The sequence below is a fragment of the Brachycentrus maculatus genome, unplaced genomic scaffold, assembly GCF_059751285.1.
Source record: "Brachycentrus maculatus isolate JH-2025_06_01 unplaced genomic scaffold, ASM5975128v1 h1tg000285l, whole genome shotgun sequence".
Classification (NCBI taxonomy): domain Eukaryota; kingdom Metazoa; phylum Arthropoda; class Insecta; order Trichoptera; family Brachycentridae; genus Brachycentrus; species Brachycentrus maculatus.
Window position 1 is genome coordinate 464276 of NW_028281036.1, and position 16540 is coordinate 480815.

The 16540-nt window shown below is 32.0% G+C and overlaps 1 protein-coding gene across 1 annotated transcript in view; it reads left to right on the forward strand.

The window, feature by feature from the left end:
* The window catches only part of Flo2 (flotillin-2), a 547503-nt gene that overhangs the window by 313975 nt on the left and 216988 nt on the right, over positions 1–16540 (forward strand). The gene's annotated exons all lie outside the window — the stretch shown is intronic.

Sequence of the window (16540 nt, forward strand, 5' to 3'; positions counted from 1 at the left end):
TTTTTACTATTTTTACTATTTCGCTCGCTCCTTTCAACAACGTCATATATAAAAAATCGCCAATTTTCAGTTACTCGCTACAGGGCAGAAAGTGTTGTTTTTGCATTTTTAAGAAAATGTATTGTTTAATTATTTTTCTAAATACACAAAATATTCTTTAAATGAAGAAAAAACATTCAGGTTTTACCTAAAAAGATCTGCTGCACAGTAAAAAGTTCAATAAGTGGCTTGATATTTATTTTTAATACATTTTACTATATTTTTTAACTTCAAAAACGATCTCCTAAAAAATCAAGTTTTTTGATATATGTTGTCATATGGTGGTTTAAGTGGTCACTTTACACACGTGTAACATTCACTAATTCTACCCATTATCGACAATCACACTACTCAACTTCTCGGAAGTTCTATATATATGAACCAATTTCGAAACATTGTTCTTGAATCACTAGAACTTCACTAGAGACATCTATTGGTGAGATGAAAAGAAGCTATGACGGTCGTCAGCCCCGTAAACATCCAGACTTCCATATTTTTCTACATCTTTGATGAGATGTCAAAAATAATATGAAAATATCTAATTCCAACAAACATATACTTATAATTTTAAAAAAATGTGCGCTAGACACGTGTAGTCCCTAGCGCTGAAAAATAACTCCTATAATTGGAGATAATCCAGATTTGTGTACAAGTATTTGGACACATTAAAAATGCTGTAGATATTTTTTAAAAATAATTGTATTTTGATTTTATTTCATTTTTTACTACTAACCTTTCAATAACTCTTTTATTTTCGAAACCATATATAAACATTTCGAAGAAAAATTTCTTTTTTCAATACAAAAATGGCGTTCTGAATAAAAATTCAATCACGTCAAATGTTACCTGAGTTTAAAGACAATTATGTTGCAATTATGTCCGCCTCCGTAGTGTAATGGTCAGAATGCTCGGCTACCGTTCTGGAGGTCCCGGGCTCGATTCCCAGGGGGGTTTAATAAATATAAGTGATTTTTTCACTCTAATATTTATTCAATATTACACTGGACTGGTACCTGAAGTGGAGGGCTGATCACCTTTCCTTCATGTGTAATCGATCGAGATAACACTGCGTTTATATGAAGCAGTGCCCTATGCACCATTGGGGTGCGGTAAGGGATTTATATTATGTATTATTATGTTGCAATTTATCGTAAAATGTCTCTTAATTAATAATAAACGCAATTGTACTAAGTAATGGTCACCGATGTTTATTGACTGCAATCATACAAAGTTAGGTGCATTGTTGCATTTTCAATTATGCGTTCTCTTCATTGAATAACAAGACCATTAAATTATAAAAACTAATAACACATTTTTTTGTATTTGCTGACTGAACGTTACGTGCAGAGAAATAATAATTAATATTGACTGATCGTATCGAATTAGTTAGTATGTAATGCGATCGTATTAATCATAAAGTCATATTGTTTACTTTTAGGTGTCTATTTTTTCAAAAAGTTCAATTGCGTCAAATGTTACCTGGGTTTGAAGAAAATAACATTGTGATTTATCGTATATTGGGTCTTAATAAAAATGCAGTATTTTTTTAAACCCAATTTTAGATATAAACATATCGCTCACTCCTTTCAAGAACGTCATAAATCAAAAATCGTCAATTTTCAGTTGTGCATGTTTTCGGAATGCCCAGAAAATGTACTATATCCCAGCAACAGTGACATATTTTAAACTTAATATTTACCCGCTACAGGGCAGAAAGTGTTGTTTTTGCATTTTGAAGAAAAGGTATTGTTTAATTATATTTTTAAATATACTTAATATTTTTCAAATAGAGAAAAAAACCTTCAGGTTTTACCTAAAAAGATCTGTTGTACAATAAAAAGTTCAGTAAGTGGCTTGATATTTATTTTTAAAACATTGTGTTATATTATTGAACTTTAAAAACGTTCTCCTGAAAAATCAAGTTTTTTGATTTATGACGTTCTTGAAAGGAGTGAGCGATATGTTCGATGTCTCTTTTGTGATAGTGTTAAATGCAAGATTGACAAGATCATTAGTGCAAACAGCAGAAAATCTCTAAATAGTGGATATAAATACGTATTCTCACATATTGCTCACTCCTTTCAAGAACGTCATATCGCTCAATCCTTTCAAGAACGTCATAAATCAAAATACTTGATTTTTCAGGAGAACGTTTTTAAAGTTTAAGAATATAATACAATGTATTAAAAATAAATATCAAGCCACTTACTGAACTTTTTACTGTGCAACAGGTCTTTTTAGGTAAAATCAGAAGTTTTTTTCTCCATTTGAAAAATATTTAGTTTTTTGAAAAAAATAATTAAACAATGCCTTTTCTTCAAAATGCAAATCAACACTTTCTGCCTTGTAGCGGGTAAACATTAAGTTAAAATTATGCCTGTTTTGCTGGAATATAGTACATTTTCTGGGCATTACGAAAACATGCACAACTCAAAATTGACGATTTTTGATTTATGACGTTCTTGAAAGGAGTGAGCGAAATGTTCGATGTCTCTTTAGTGATAGTGTTAAATGCAAGATTGACAAGATCATTAGTGCAAACAGCAGAAAATCTCTAAAAAGTGGATATAAATACGTATTCTCACATATTGCTCACTCCTTTCAACTACGTCATATATCAAAAATCGTCAATTTTCAGTTCTGCATGTTTTCGGAATGCCCAGAAAATGTACTTTATCCCAGCAAAAGCGGCATATTTTCAACTTAATATTTACCTGCTACAGGGCAGAAAGTGTTATTTTTGCATTTTGAAGAAAGGGTATTGTTTAATTATTTTTTTTACATATACTTACTAAATATGTTTCTAATGGAGAAAAAACATTTAAAGTTTTACATAAAAAAGATCTGTTGCACAATAATAAGTTCAATAAGTAGCTTGATATTTATTTTTAATAGACTTAATTATATTTTTAAATGTTATATTAAAAACGATCTTCTGAAAAATCAAGTTTTTTGATATATGACGTTGAAAGGAGTGAGCGATATGTGTGAATGTTCAATAAGTGTATTTTAATAAAAGCTTAGAGTACAAGTTAACTCTACTAGATATTTCTATTAAGATTGCTTAATAGAAATGCACTTCTCGAATCAATTCAGTAGGTACCTTAGTTTCAGGGATTGGAAACCTTTTAATAATATGAAAATAACTCATTTTTACTGTGTTATATTTTTATAAATACTCACTATTTGTTGATTTTTTAATAGAAATACAAAATAAAATAACTAACTAACCATCACGTCGCTTCTCCGCTGGGTTAGGCGGAGAGAATAGAATGCCACACCAATCTGTCTATGCAAACAATCCTCGCCTCTTACACATGCATGCATCTCCTCATACGAGTAATAATAATAATAATAATTTGGATAATTTGTATAGCGCCATTTTCGTAAAATAATACCTCAAGGGCGCTTATAAAGACATAGATAATAATAATAATAATAGGATGATGATGATAATGATATACAAAAAAATAAATGGATTAAAACGTCGTCAATCGGTCTCGGGCCGTCGAGTCTGGAGCGGGGAAAAGATGACAAATTAAAACGCCTTCCTCTTGATCCTATGGGCTGGAAAATGGCCAAGGTGTTGGGCAGGACGCCTTCTTGAGCGATGGTCGTCACGCTGGAGGGCAGCTTGTTGAGCTCCTCGTCATTGTGGATGGCCAACTTCCAACTTCCAGACTAGCACAGTCGGGTTCAACACAGTTCAAACGGGACTTCGCTTTTATCCTCTTTTGACGCCTTTCCGTTATCCGACATGATTGTTTTGTCTCTGAGGTTTTCGTAGTTCGATTTCATCAAATTTAACCGTTTAAGCACACGTTCTAGGATCGTTATTGTCTCTGCACATTTTTATTGCAGTCATTTATTCCCGAGAAGGTAGGGGTTTCGGATGAATACACTATGGTCGTAACGTACCCTTAAGGGACTAACACAAAGCACTTTTTAACGCCCGATGGCCACATGTGTTCATTCGGCACAGATTCTTAGAAATACACTACACCGTTTAGGACCGCATTGCTATATTGAACGACGCAATGATATTCTTGATGCACTTTCATCAGTTAACAGCTAACCTTTGTAAAATTATAACTTTTAACCATTTCAAGTTAACACCAATCACAATATTTATAGATGAGCAAAAAATTGCAGACTTGAGATGTAAATGTCCGGAGAAAATTAAATAAATGATGGAGCGTGGTTCCTCAGCAGCCGCGTCGGGCGCTCGAGGAACCCACATACATACCCGACTGTTGAAATACTTGATCATGCCAAGTTTTCCAGGGTGTTTCTGTGCTTCTATTACCGACCACATTCGCCTCATTAATTTGTTCTTCTATTCTTTCTTCGTTCATTTGATTCATATGCTTAAACCATCTCAACACACCTTTCTTAATTTTATAATTTTTTTACAAACACATATAAAATTTTGTTATGGTTGTTATTTTGATTATGATTTGAAATTTAACACGAAAAATAATTAAAATTTTTAGGCATTTTGAATGTATTATAAAAGGTGCATTGAGATGGTTTGGCCATGTGAATCTAATGAGTGAAGGAAGACCAATAAATCAAATTTACAAGCTAAATGTAGTTGGAAATAGAAACAAAAGAGGACCGAGAAAAACTTGTCACGAATCAGTATCTCAAATACTTTGGCGTTGTCAGATCAGAGGTTAGAATAATCGGCGGGCATGTATGAGGAGATGCATGCACTTGGAAGAAGCCAAGATTGTAGGTACGCAGAGACTATGGTTTGGCGTTTTATTCTATCTGCCTACCTCTGCGGAGAGGAGGCGTGATGTTTAGTTAGTATGTTAGTTTTTTTATGTGTAAAAAATACGTTTTTTAAATCATGTGTCACTGATGTTGGTCCACTGTTATACATAGATATGTAGAATATTCTAGTTAGAGAAAGTCCGAAGTACTGCGCAGAATATGATTTGAATAGTAATATGCTCTGGGCTACGTGTCCCCTGCAAACGACTATGTACTTCAAAAATATATTATTATTTATTTACTTTCCAAGTAAAGTTGTTTCATAATTTCCGTTTCCGTTGGCAATATCTCGACGACTTGAACCTTTCTTGACCTAGGTCTTGATACTTACACCTTTACTTGACTTGGTGTCCATTCTTGAGTTTTAGATATAGTGCTTTTTTAAGGGTGGGTGTCTGTTGCTTAAACCTTGCCTGACCTAGTTCTCGATACTTAAACTTGTATTTGTTTCGAAGTGTCTAGTATGGAGTTTTGAATCGATATTCAGTGTTTTTTTTAAGGATGGGTATCTGTTTCTTAAACCTTACCTGACCTAGGCATTGATACTCAAACCTGTACTTATCTTAGTGTCTTGTATTGAGTTTTTAATCGACTTACTTAGTTTTTTAAGGGAAGGTGTCTATTGCTTAAACCTTGCCTGACCTAGGTCTTGATACACAAACCTACACTTGTCTCAAAGTGTCTAGTCTTGAAATTTGAATCGATATACAGTTTTAGGAGTGTCTGTTACTCAATTTATTCTGATGACTAAACCTTGTCGCCTGACCTAAGTCTTGATACTTATACCTGTACTTGTCTCGAAGCATCAGGCTTGAATTCTGCATCGACAGAGTGTTTTTAAAAGTTTTTTAAATAATTCTCGACATATTTTAAGTTTGATTATGATTCCTGTTTTGGACGACCCATACGTTTAAATACTAAATTATGCACACATCCCCATTAACTACAATCCAGCCTTGCATGATCCAAACTAATTTGGAATGAGATGATTTAAAAAAATATATTAAATTCGAGTTCTAAATTGTCATCATATGTTGATTTTGTAACTCATGTATCAATTTATTAGATTTTTAAAACTCGGCAACTAATTTAAAAAAATATATTTGTTACAGGTAATACTTCAAACTAAAAATTGGTCTCTGGTGTCCTGTTAACTCGAATGCGGTATGTTTTTTCAATTTTATTTTTATTTTTATTATAATTGATTGAAACGCTTGCAGTATTATTTTTTTTAAGAATTCTTTCGAAGTTCACAGTTTTTTCCATAAGGCTTCTTCAAAAGTGTCATACTATGAATCTTATTGCTGAAAAACTGGTTGATATATTAATTACATAACATATAACAGGATGTGAATCATTGTATAATATATCAAAATTATTTTGTAAGTCTAAGTTACATGTTTTAATATCTTGGATGTAAAAGGTATAAACTTTCTTTGGTATCTGTATTAATTTTTATATCAAACACAGATTTTTTGAGTCTACTAAGTTGTATTTTATTTAAAAAAAACACATAAAAATTAATATTGTAACAATTGGTTCGCCTGGTTATGGGATTTTCAAACGAATGTGAAGATTAAATGGACTGACGGTCCTTATGCACACATTCGTTTGAAAATGCCATAACTAGGCGAAACATTTGTCACAATATTAATTTTTATGTGTTTTTTTAATAAAATACAATTTAATAGACTCAAAAAATCTGGGTTAGTTTTAAAAATTAATACATAAATTAAAATGGAGTTCTATAAATTAAATGCCAAATCAATAAATAAATCTTTTGATATTATTATTTTTTTTTACATGTCATCAAAGATGAAGATGAATATGGAAGTCTGGGCATTTACGGGGCTGACGACCTTCATAGGCTGGTTTAAGTGATCACTTTACACACGTTTAACATTCACCAATTCTACCCATTATTGACAACCACACAACTCAAATTCTTGGATGTTCTATATATATGAACCACTTTAGAAACATTGTTCTGAATCACTAGAACTTCACTAGAGACATTTATTGGTGAGATGAAAAGAAGCTTTTTACTAAACAGAAACTCTTATATTAGTATTAGAGATGAAAAGTGATCACTTAAACCAGCCTATGAGGGTCGTCAGCCCCATAAATGCCCAGACCTCCATATTCTTCTTCATCTTTGATGAGATGTCAAAAAAAAACTAATTGGATATGAATCATTGTATAACAAAGTTATTTTGTGAGTCAATGTTACATGTTTTATAACTTGTATGTAATAATAATAATAATAATAAATAAAACCCTTACCGCACCCCAATGGTGCATAGGGCACTGCTTCATATAAACGCAGTGTTATCTCGATCGTTTACATATGAAGGAAAGGTGATCAGCCCTCCACTTCAGGTACCAGTCTAGTGTAATATTGAATGAATATTAGAGGGAATCGAACCCGGGACCTCCGGAACGGTAGCCGAGCATGCTGACCATTACACTACGGAGGCGGACAAAATGTAATATGTGTGTATGTAATAAGTAGGTATAAACTTTCTTTGGGGCGTTGTGGTCTGACAATACCCCAAACAAACATATTGCTCACTCCTTTCAAGAACGTCATAAATCAATGCATTGTGCATGTTTTCGGAATGCCCAGAAAATTTACTATATCCCAGTAAAAGCGGCATATTTTTAACTTAATATTTACCCCCTACAGGGCAGACAGTATTGTTTTTGCATTTTGAAGAAAAGGTATTGTTTTATTATTTTTTTAAATATACTAAATATTTTTCAAATGGAGAAAAAACCTTCAGGTTTTACCTAAAAAGATTTGTTGCACAGTAAAAAGTTCAATAAGTGGCTTGATATTTATTTTTAATACATTGTGTTATATTTTTCAACTTTAAAACGTTCTCCTGAAAAATCAAGTTGAATTATGACGTTCTTGAAAGGAGTGAGCGATATGTTTTCTGATTTTGATGTAAAATTACTAAGAGAGCATATTCGGCGCATTTCGTCAAGCGTGCTGTCTAAATAAAAGCGATTGTAATCTTCTTGGTTTGTTGCACTCGTAACTGCGCAACCTTCCATAATACGGCGCTTGTTTTATGCGCTATGGGGAATGTATGGTAACGTGTTTCACAATAGCGCTAAATAAACAAGAAAGGTGTAATATTGTTGTAAATTGCTAGGCAGTGAAAGTTGAATCGAAAGGAACAACTGCATTTGATAAATTATTATCTCAAATCTCAAATTTCTGCATTTTTTTAAAAGATTTTTTACAAAAATACATTTTTGAAATACAAAATAGGTAAATATACAGAACATCTTATATATAACGTTTCTACCTCTCTAATAAAGTAGATACTTGTGTTTAGAGAGGGAGTTCGTTTCACATTTATTTTTATTTTTTTTATAAACTAAGTAAATTAAAACAAAGTAAATTAAAATTAAAAATAAAAAATTAACAAGGTAAATTAAAAATTAAAAATAAACATTCTTTGGTATGGAGTCTAGGAAGGGGTGAGTCTTAAATATTTTTTAATTTTAGTTTTAAAAGTTTGATAATTTTTTATAGATTTTAAGTTTTCCGGAAGTTTATTAAAGTTTTTTTTACCTATGTACGTATAATGGTTTAACGCTGCTGTTGTTTTACATCTGTGCAAAATTTAATTATTAGAATATCTAGAGTTACTTGAATTTTGCACTTCAATTGTTTTTTCTTTAAAAGTTTGTAAGATAGCGGCTTTATTAAAAATTGGTTTGTTATTATTTTTGCATTGGTTTCTTATTATTTTTTTAAATAAAAACGCACTTTTAGACGTGTATTTTAATATTGTTATCAATCTTTTATTAAAAACAGGCCGCAATACCTCTTCTTCTTCTTCTTCTTCTTGGTGTAGGCCTTGTGGCCTGTTTTTAAGAGGGATAAGCCTCCTGCGATGTCGATTCCCAAGCCTAAATATATTAAAAGAAGAAAAGACTTTTTGACTTAAATTTTTAGCGTGACTTTTTAAAAAAAAAAAGAGATATATTTGTGTTTTTATTATTTACATAAATATTTCAATTGCATACTATTCATGTGAGCCTGAGCGGCTCATTATTAGAAATAGGTATCAAATTGTGGTAGAGTGGGTTCTAGCCGAGAAACTCTGACTTAAGAGTCCGCGACACGAACCACGGGACCACAACCCGACACAATTAATTTTGTGAAATCATTATTTTACCAATATTGCTCATTTGGTGCAACAATGGCGTAATTACACTTTCAGAAATATTACAGGAAATATTCAGACGTTGTAGCTTCAGAAATGGCGCCGTTTTACTAAAAAAATTGTTTTGTAAAATATGTATACAAAAATATTATTTTACTACGTTTTTTGAAATCTCTTTATCTTTCAATAACTCTTTTCTTTTCAAAACCATATATTTATTACGAAGAAAAGATAATTTTTTCAACACTAATACGGTGTTAAGCAAAAAATTCAATTACCTTAAATGTTACCTGGGTTTAAAGAAAATTATGTTACGGGATATCGATTATCCCGCCTTAAATGGCACAAACGTCTTAAAAAAATCTTTAAAAATAAAAAAAACATCGATTTTGAAATTTTTAATATATATATTTTTTAAGAATAACCCGAAAAGCCAGTTTTAGAGGCTCGTCTGCAAATATGATGGTAAAGATAGGGAAGGTAAATGTGAAAAATACATCACAAACACCCCGAACAATTGAAAACAAATCTTTCGTGAATTTATTTTGCACTTGGCGGGAGTCGAACCAGCGACGCCAGTTTAGCAGTCGAGCATTTATCCAACTACGCCACGGTGCCTGACAAATATTAGTACAAACTTATTCGTTTAATTGATGTGTGTTTTTGTGTAACACGCGATAGCGTGTTTCATTAATTTGGTGTAAATTTATTAAAATAACAGTTATTTAAATCGATTTCGTTTTAGACCGTCAATATTAAATCGATTTACTATGTGTATATAAATAATCATAAACGCCATCATAAAATCTATAATTAATTTTGTAAAATCATTATGATTCGGCTATAAAGCAACTCAATGATTCGCGCATAATGTTGTTAACAAATTGATTAATTTTGAGGTAATCGAATCAATAAATCGACTTTTTAACGATCATTTTAAATGTGATAGGTACCACACACTGCACAAAGTTTATGCCATCTCTCGACTAAATTGGAAACCGATTCTTGAAGGTAACCGAAGTTTGACTTGGTAGAGAATGATGTCTTACCGTATATTGAACTGGTTAGTTTGGTACGGAATTCACAGGTGTCGCTTTTTCTTGAAAAAAATAAAATACTCATATTTTATATCATCGGTAAGCCTATGTAAATTCATAGTATGTATGTACAATTATTGACATTGCGAGCTTCTTACTATAATTCAGAATCCGTTACAGAAGTCCTAGGCTTCCTTTTAGGACCACACTTGCAATGGAAATTTCTTTAGGAACCTAGCATTTTGAACAATGTTGTAGGCCTTGTGGCCTGTTTTTACGAGGGATTAGCCTCCTGCGATGTTGGTTCCCAGCTGTCAATCCATCTCTTGAGTGGTATTCCCGGAAGTCGTGTAATTTAGGCTTGGCAGTGCAGTGCGATGTGAGGGAGTCTAGATATTTCCATTCTCCTCACATGCGCATACTATTGTCTTCCCCGCCTAACGACATCTTCGATCTCGCATATTTCTCTTATCCTTGTGTTCCTTATTCTATATCGTAGACTCTTGCCAGATATGTTCCTCGGAGTTTTCATTTGTGACACTCTTAGCTTACTTACTCTTTACTCTTCTTTAAAATTTACGAGGCAGATATATAGGTTCAGTCATCAGTTTAATAAGTGGTTTTTCAATCTACAATTAAAGATAGTTTTTTCAATATGTGAAAACTGATCTTTTTATATTTATTACTGACTTTTTAGCCCAGTCGATACGTATTTTGAAATAGGATCAACTAAAGACGGCAGATTTCTTTCATAATCGTTAGCGGAGTCGTTGGTAGTGTAAATACAAATTTGAGGGACTCTGATCCTGTTGAGTTAGCCACCATCTAAATAGACTATTTTCAATTTGTGTTAATTTTTATTCTCTGCATCATGATTTGTAATCATTTTTCTTCTATATTAAGCTTGAATTTTTTTAAATTATTTTTTCAGACGCTGAATTTTTCACCGTACAGAAAACATATCATGATACATATATATATTGTAGGTGTTTAATAATGGCAAACGCGACACAATTGTATGAAGCGATTACTTAACCCGGCCAAATGCCAGGTCGCAGGAATGGAATGCTCAGATATCCATCTTCCTCGTTCCTATTTTCTATATTCCTATTGAAAATCGAGGATGAAATTCAATTATTGTAATATCGGGACTTATAATTATTGTACTGTTGTTTTTAGGCATGTGTAAACTTGTGTTATTTGCAAATAATTAATTTATGGTATATTGTGTAAAGATTGATGTAAAAACCGGTCGGATGACCATTCAACAGGTACCGATAACCGATGTTTTGTACATTGGTACCAACAAACGTTATTGCAAAATGACGTATGCAAGTTAAGAGGCCAGAGACTGCTGTCCTAAAAGAAATCCTCGTAAAAAGCAATCTGATAATATCGCACTTTATTTTTTTGTTTAGTTTATTTAAGTTACCAGTATAATAAATTACGCATTATCCGTGATATACTTATATTTATTTAAAAAAAATAAAATGCATGTATCTAGATATAACCAAAATATTTAACCCTGATTATAAAAGCAGAGAAAAACCAAGGAAAAGTTGGCACGACCAAGTATTTCGTGACGGGGTGCAGCAGTGAAATATTTAGGTCTTAAAAAGACTTGATACGAATAACTCCAAAGTCGAGCAAGCACTTTCAAAAAAATCATTTAAAAAAAATACAGTTCCTACCTTCTTTGACTTCTCTATCAAGTACTACGGTTAAATAAAAAAAATAAAAATAAAAACTTACACCTAAACTAACTACCATCACGCCGCTTTCTCGCAGGGGTTAGCAGAGAAAATAGAACGCCACTCTATCTGTCTTTGCAAACAAACTTCACTTCTTCCGCATTCATGCGTCTACATACCCACCGACTATTTTGACTTCAGGACTTGACCAATTTCAAATATTTGAAATACTCGATCACGCCAAGTTTTTCTCGGTCTTGCTCTGATTCTATTTCCACTACGTTCACCACATAAATATGTTTTGCTGCTCTTTCTCGACTCGTTAATTGAATTTTTGATAGCTAGAATTTTTAAGCCTTTGTATATTGACAATTTAGTGAAGTGATTAGTTTCTCATACTTGCCGTAGACTCACCTCTTAACAGTTCCTTATAGAAAAAGCTGTTTGCCCTACATAATGATGGGAGCAACAGTTGTTTAAAACCGGTCAACGTATTACGTAATTCGGCTAAGGTTAGTTTGCATAATTCGGTATTGCCCTTTTACTATCTTTTTATTCTCATTATTAGTGACTTTTCACTAATGGGTTTGGAATTTAACACCAAAGACCACATATAGTTTTTTTTTAAAACTATTTTTTAATAAGTAAACACCACTATTTTTTAAAAATCTACTGTAACACGCGTTTCGATGCATTCCGCATTATTTTCAAATACCGTATGTTGAAGATGAATACATCAAAACAAGTGTCACAATTAATTTTAAGAAATAGTGGTATTTACTTAGTATTTTATTTATTTACTAAGTCCGCCTCCGTACTGTAATGGTCAGCATGCTCGCCTACCGTTCTAGAGGTCCCGGGTTCGATTCCCAGGGGGGTTTAATAAATATAAGTGATTTTTTCACTCTAATATTTATTCAATATTACACTGGACTGGTACCTGAAGTGGAGGCCTGATCACCTTTCCTTCGTGTGTAATCGATCGAGATAACACTGCGTTTATACGAAGCAGTGCCCTATGCACCATTGGGGTGCTGTAAGGGATATATTAATATATTATATATTATTTTTTTTTATTAAAAATGGGTAGATTTAATCACAAAGTGATTGCCGAATCAATTAATGAAAAAAACTAACATCGCATTTCTCTTTTTTTGTGGCTTTAGTGATGTCGAATGTGTTTTCTGTCCAAAGCCAGGTGTTTAAGAACTCTGTGCGCCGTAACACCTGCCTCGTATAATATGTTACATACTTCACATAACTTCGGATACTCGGAGTTTTCTCGATTTCAAAGTATTTCCTTCTTCGTTTTGAAGCACTGAGTTTAAAAGTGTAGTCTTTCTCCTTTTGGTGAGTGTAATTTTTGATCGTCCAACAACGTACATCTTATCAACTGTTTACCCGAAACTGCTGATTATTCTTTAACCCTTTCCGGTCCATAAAAATAATTTAAAAATTCCACCAGATCCACAATATATTGACAGCATTACAGGGTAAAACAATATATCCCAGTTTTTTAAAAACTAAACTACACTTGTGTTTAAAAAAAAAAATTCTGAATTTATACAATCTTATCTCTTGTTATTATATTTTATAGACATCTCTAGATGAAAAAAATATGTTTGCTTGTATTTTAACACTAAACTGATGAAGAAAAAAAATGTCGAATGACATTCGACATAGGACTCACCGGAATAAAGTCGATGTCGAATGACATTCGACATAGGACTCACCGGAATAAAGTCTATGTTGAATGACATTCGACATAGGACTCACCGAAATAAAGTCTATGTTGAATGACATTCGACATAGGACTCACCGGAATAAAGTCGATGTTGAATGACATTCGACATAGGACTCACCGGAATAAAGTCGATGTTGAATGACATTCGACATAGGACCGGAAAGAGTTAAGCCTTTAAGGAGATATTCGGAAACACTCCTGTTCACTATTTTATTCATTTTTTCGGCATTTACTTTGTGGTAAGACATTATGAAATTATTAAAAAAAAACACTTGTTTTTTTACCACTTGAGTTTATTTTATGTAGGAGAGGTACTTGGTACATTAAAATATTAATTTCATTAATTGATTCGGCAGTCACTTTGTGGTAAAATCTATCCATTTTTAATTAATGTTTTACTTAGTAAATACCACTATTTCTTAAAATCTACTGTGACACGTGTTTCGATGCATTCCGCATCATTTTCAAACACCGTATACAAATATTAATAATGACAAATATTAATAATAAAAATATTTATTTATAATTTATTATTTTTTATTGATAAAGAAAAAAGTATACAAAAACACAAGTCTTATAATCATAATTAAAATTAAACTATTTACACATATTTTGAGCAACAAATTTTCTTTGATGTAGGTAACTCTTTAACTATACAATACTGGAATAAAACGTTTTAAATTAATGTGTTTATGACCTTATAATTTATAACGAAGTTTTACACTAATAAGTAACCCATCAGGTATTTTTAGGATAATTTTTAAGTTATTGGGTCTTATTAAATACTTTAATATGTCAATACACGAAACTCTGCAAAAACACGTGTTACTATATCGCTCACTCCTTTCAACAACGTCATATATCAAATAACTTGTTTTTTAAGTTAAAAAATATAATAAGATGTATTAAAAATAAAAATCAAGCCACTTATTGAACTTTTTACTGTGCAACAGATCTTTTTAGGTAAAACCCTTAAGGTTTTTTTCTCCATTTGAAAAAAAAATAGTTTATTCAAAAAATTTCTGCCCTGTAGCGGGTAAATATTAAGTTTAAAATATGCCGTTTTTACTGGGATATAATACATTTTCTGTGCATTCCAAAAACATACACAACTGAAAATTGACGATTTTTGATATATGACGTCGTTGAAAGGAGTGAGCGATATGCCCTACATCTGTGGGTAGAAACATTTACTATCTGAGAGATAGCATCTCAAAAAAAGAACTCGTCATTCATTGTTGTATTAGCGGTTATTTTTGTAAATTTAGTATATATTTTTATGGTGCACAATAATACCTACCGGATTACATTCTCGAGGACTTGGTATCAAGATATACATATCATTGATTTTTATTTTTTAAAATCACTACTCAATTATTCCGCAATTTTTATATAACATGTGAAAAAAATCTCAGCTGTAAAACAGTTAAATCCAAATTTATAACAAAATTATTAATTATACATACACAGTCTACTGTCAACACGAATGCTTGATTTTTTTGGCAAATACTATTACTTGTATTTTTCCAAGTGACCCTGAAATCTAGCTACGGCTTATGCAACACCGCTTATCACGGTCCTACTTAGGCGTCAACTTTATCAGCCTATTCCTGGTTGCGAATGGGTTTACTCTTTATGTTTAAAGTTTCTATAATTTCATGTAATTCATGAGTGAAAATTCTAGGCAAAAAACTTGCTAGAACTTGTACCTGCACTGGTTGCCAATTGTAAGGAACAAAAAAGTGACGGAAAAGCCGAACAGGTTTCGTTTATTAACACATATTTTTTTTTTCTAAAACTATTTTATTTATTATTTAAATCTAGTCTAATTAAATACCCATTTTATATGTAATATGTAGTAGCCTCATTGTAACTTAAGAGAAGGATATTGTATGATAATACTACCATGTGTGACATTTTCAGCAAAGCTGAGATAAGATCGATTTGGACACGTGGAACAAATGAGCGAGGAAAGAACGGTAAAATAAATTTCCGTTGTGAATGTAGTTGAAAATAGGAGCAGAGAAAGGCTGAGGAAATCTTGGTATGATAAAATATTTCAAATAATTGAAAATGGTCAAGTCAGGAGTCGGAATAATTGTTTTAAAATCAACTCCAATCACATGCACATAGCGCACTTCTTAATTTATACTTGTGACCCATCAGAAAGTATCATAATAAATGTAGAATAAGAGAGAAAAAATATAGCTCTTTACATTCATAATTTCGTTAGTTATTGACTTTGTGGATAATGGAAGTATTTTACTATAAGTTCCTTTCACAGAATGTGGTATCTGTTTGACTTATTTCTATGTAGTCGATCTTTTGGTCGATCCTACATGACTCCTTCTTAAATTGCTATGCGAATAAATAAGAACACCCCTCTACAAAGTTGACATAGGTACCTCTTTATCTTAGGGAATTTTACAAGGGGTCAATGTTTTAAATTGTATTTTACATTTTAACTAGCGGAAATTACTGTATTAAGTAATTTAAAATTGAAATATAATTAAAAAACATTATAACCACTCACCGAGATAATTATTTCTGCCGGTTTCGAGACGTACTCGTCTCTTCAAAGTCAGGACAATCACTACCACAGCGTGGTAGTGATTGTCCTGACGAAGAGACGGGTATGTCTCCAAACCGGTAGGCATAAAAATCTCGGTGAGTGGTTATATACTGATATGATTAACATTTTCGTAAAAAAAAAAATAAGTTAAAATGACTAACCACAAAGTAAATGCTTTAAATATGAATAATATTGAGAATAATAAAAACATTAACTCCCTATAACGTTCCCTCCGATAACGTGGTACCTATCTCAGCCTTATAGGAGGTTTTACTGTACAGTCGGGTTATAAAATTGTTTACATCATTATTCTTCGTCTATTTCAAACGGTATTTTAAATTAAAATATACTATGTATTATTCTAAGATTTAGCCCGCCAGAGTAACTCACCTTGACTCTCGAGACTAGGTCAGTATAAACTACTTACATATCTAAAAAACATCATAAGAATTATCAATATTAGGTCAATTATTTACAAATGTGTAAATGTCAGG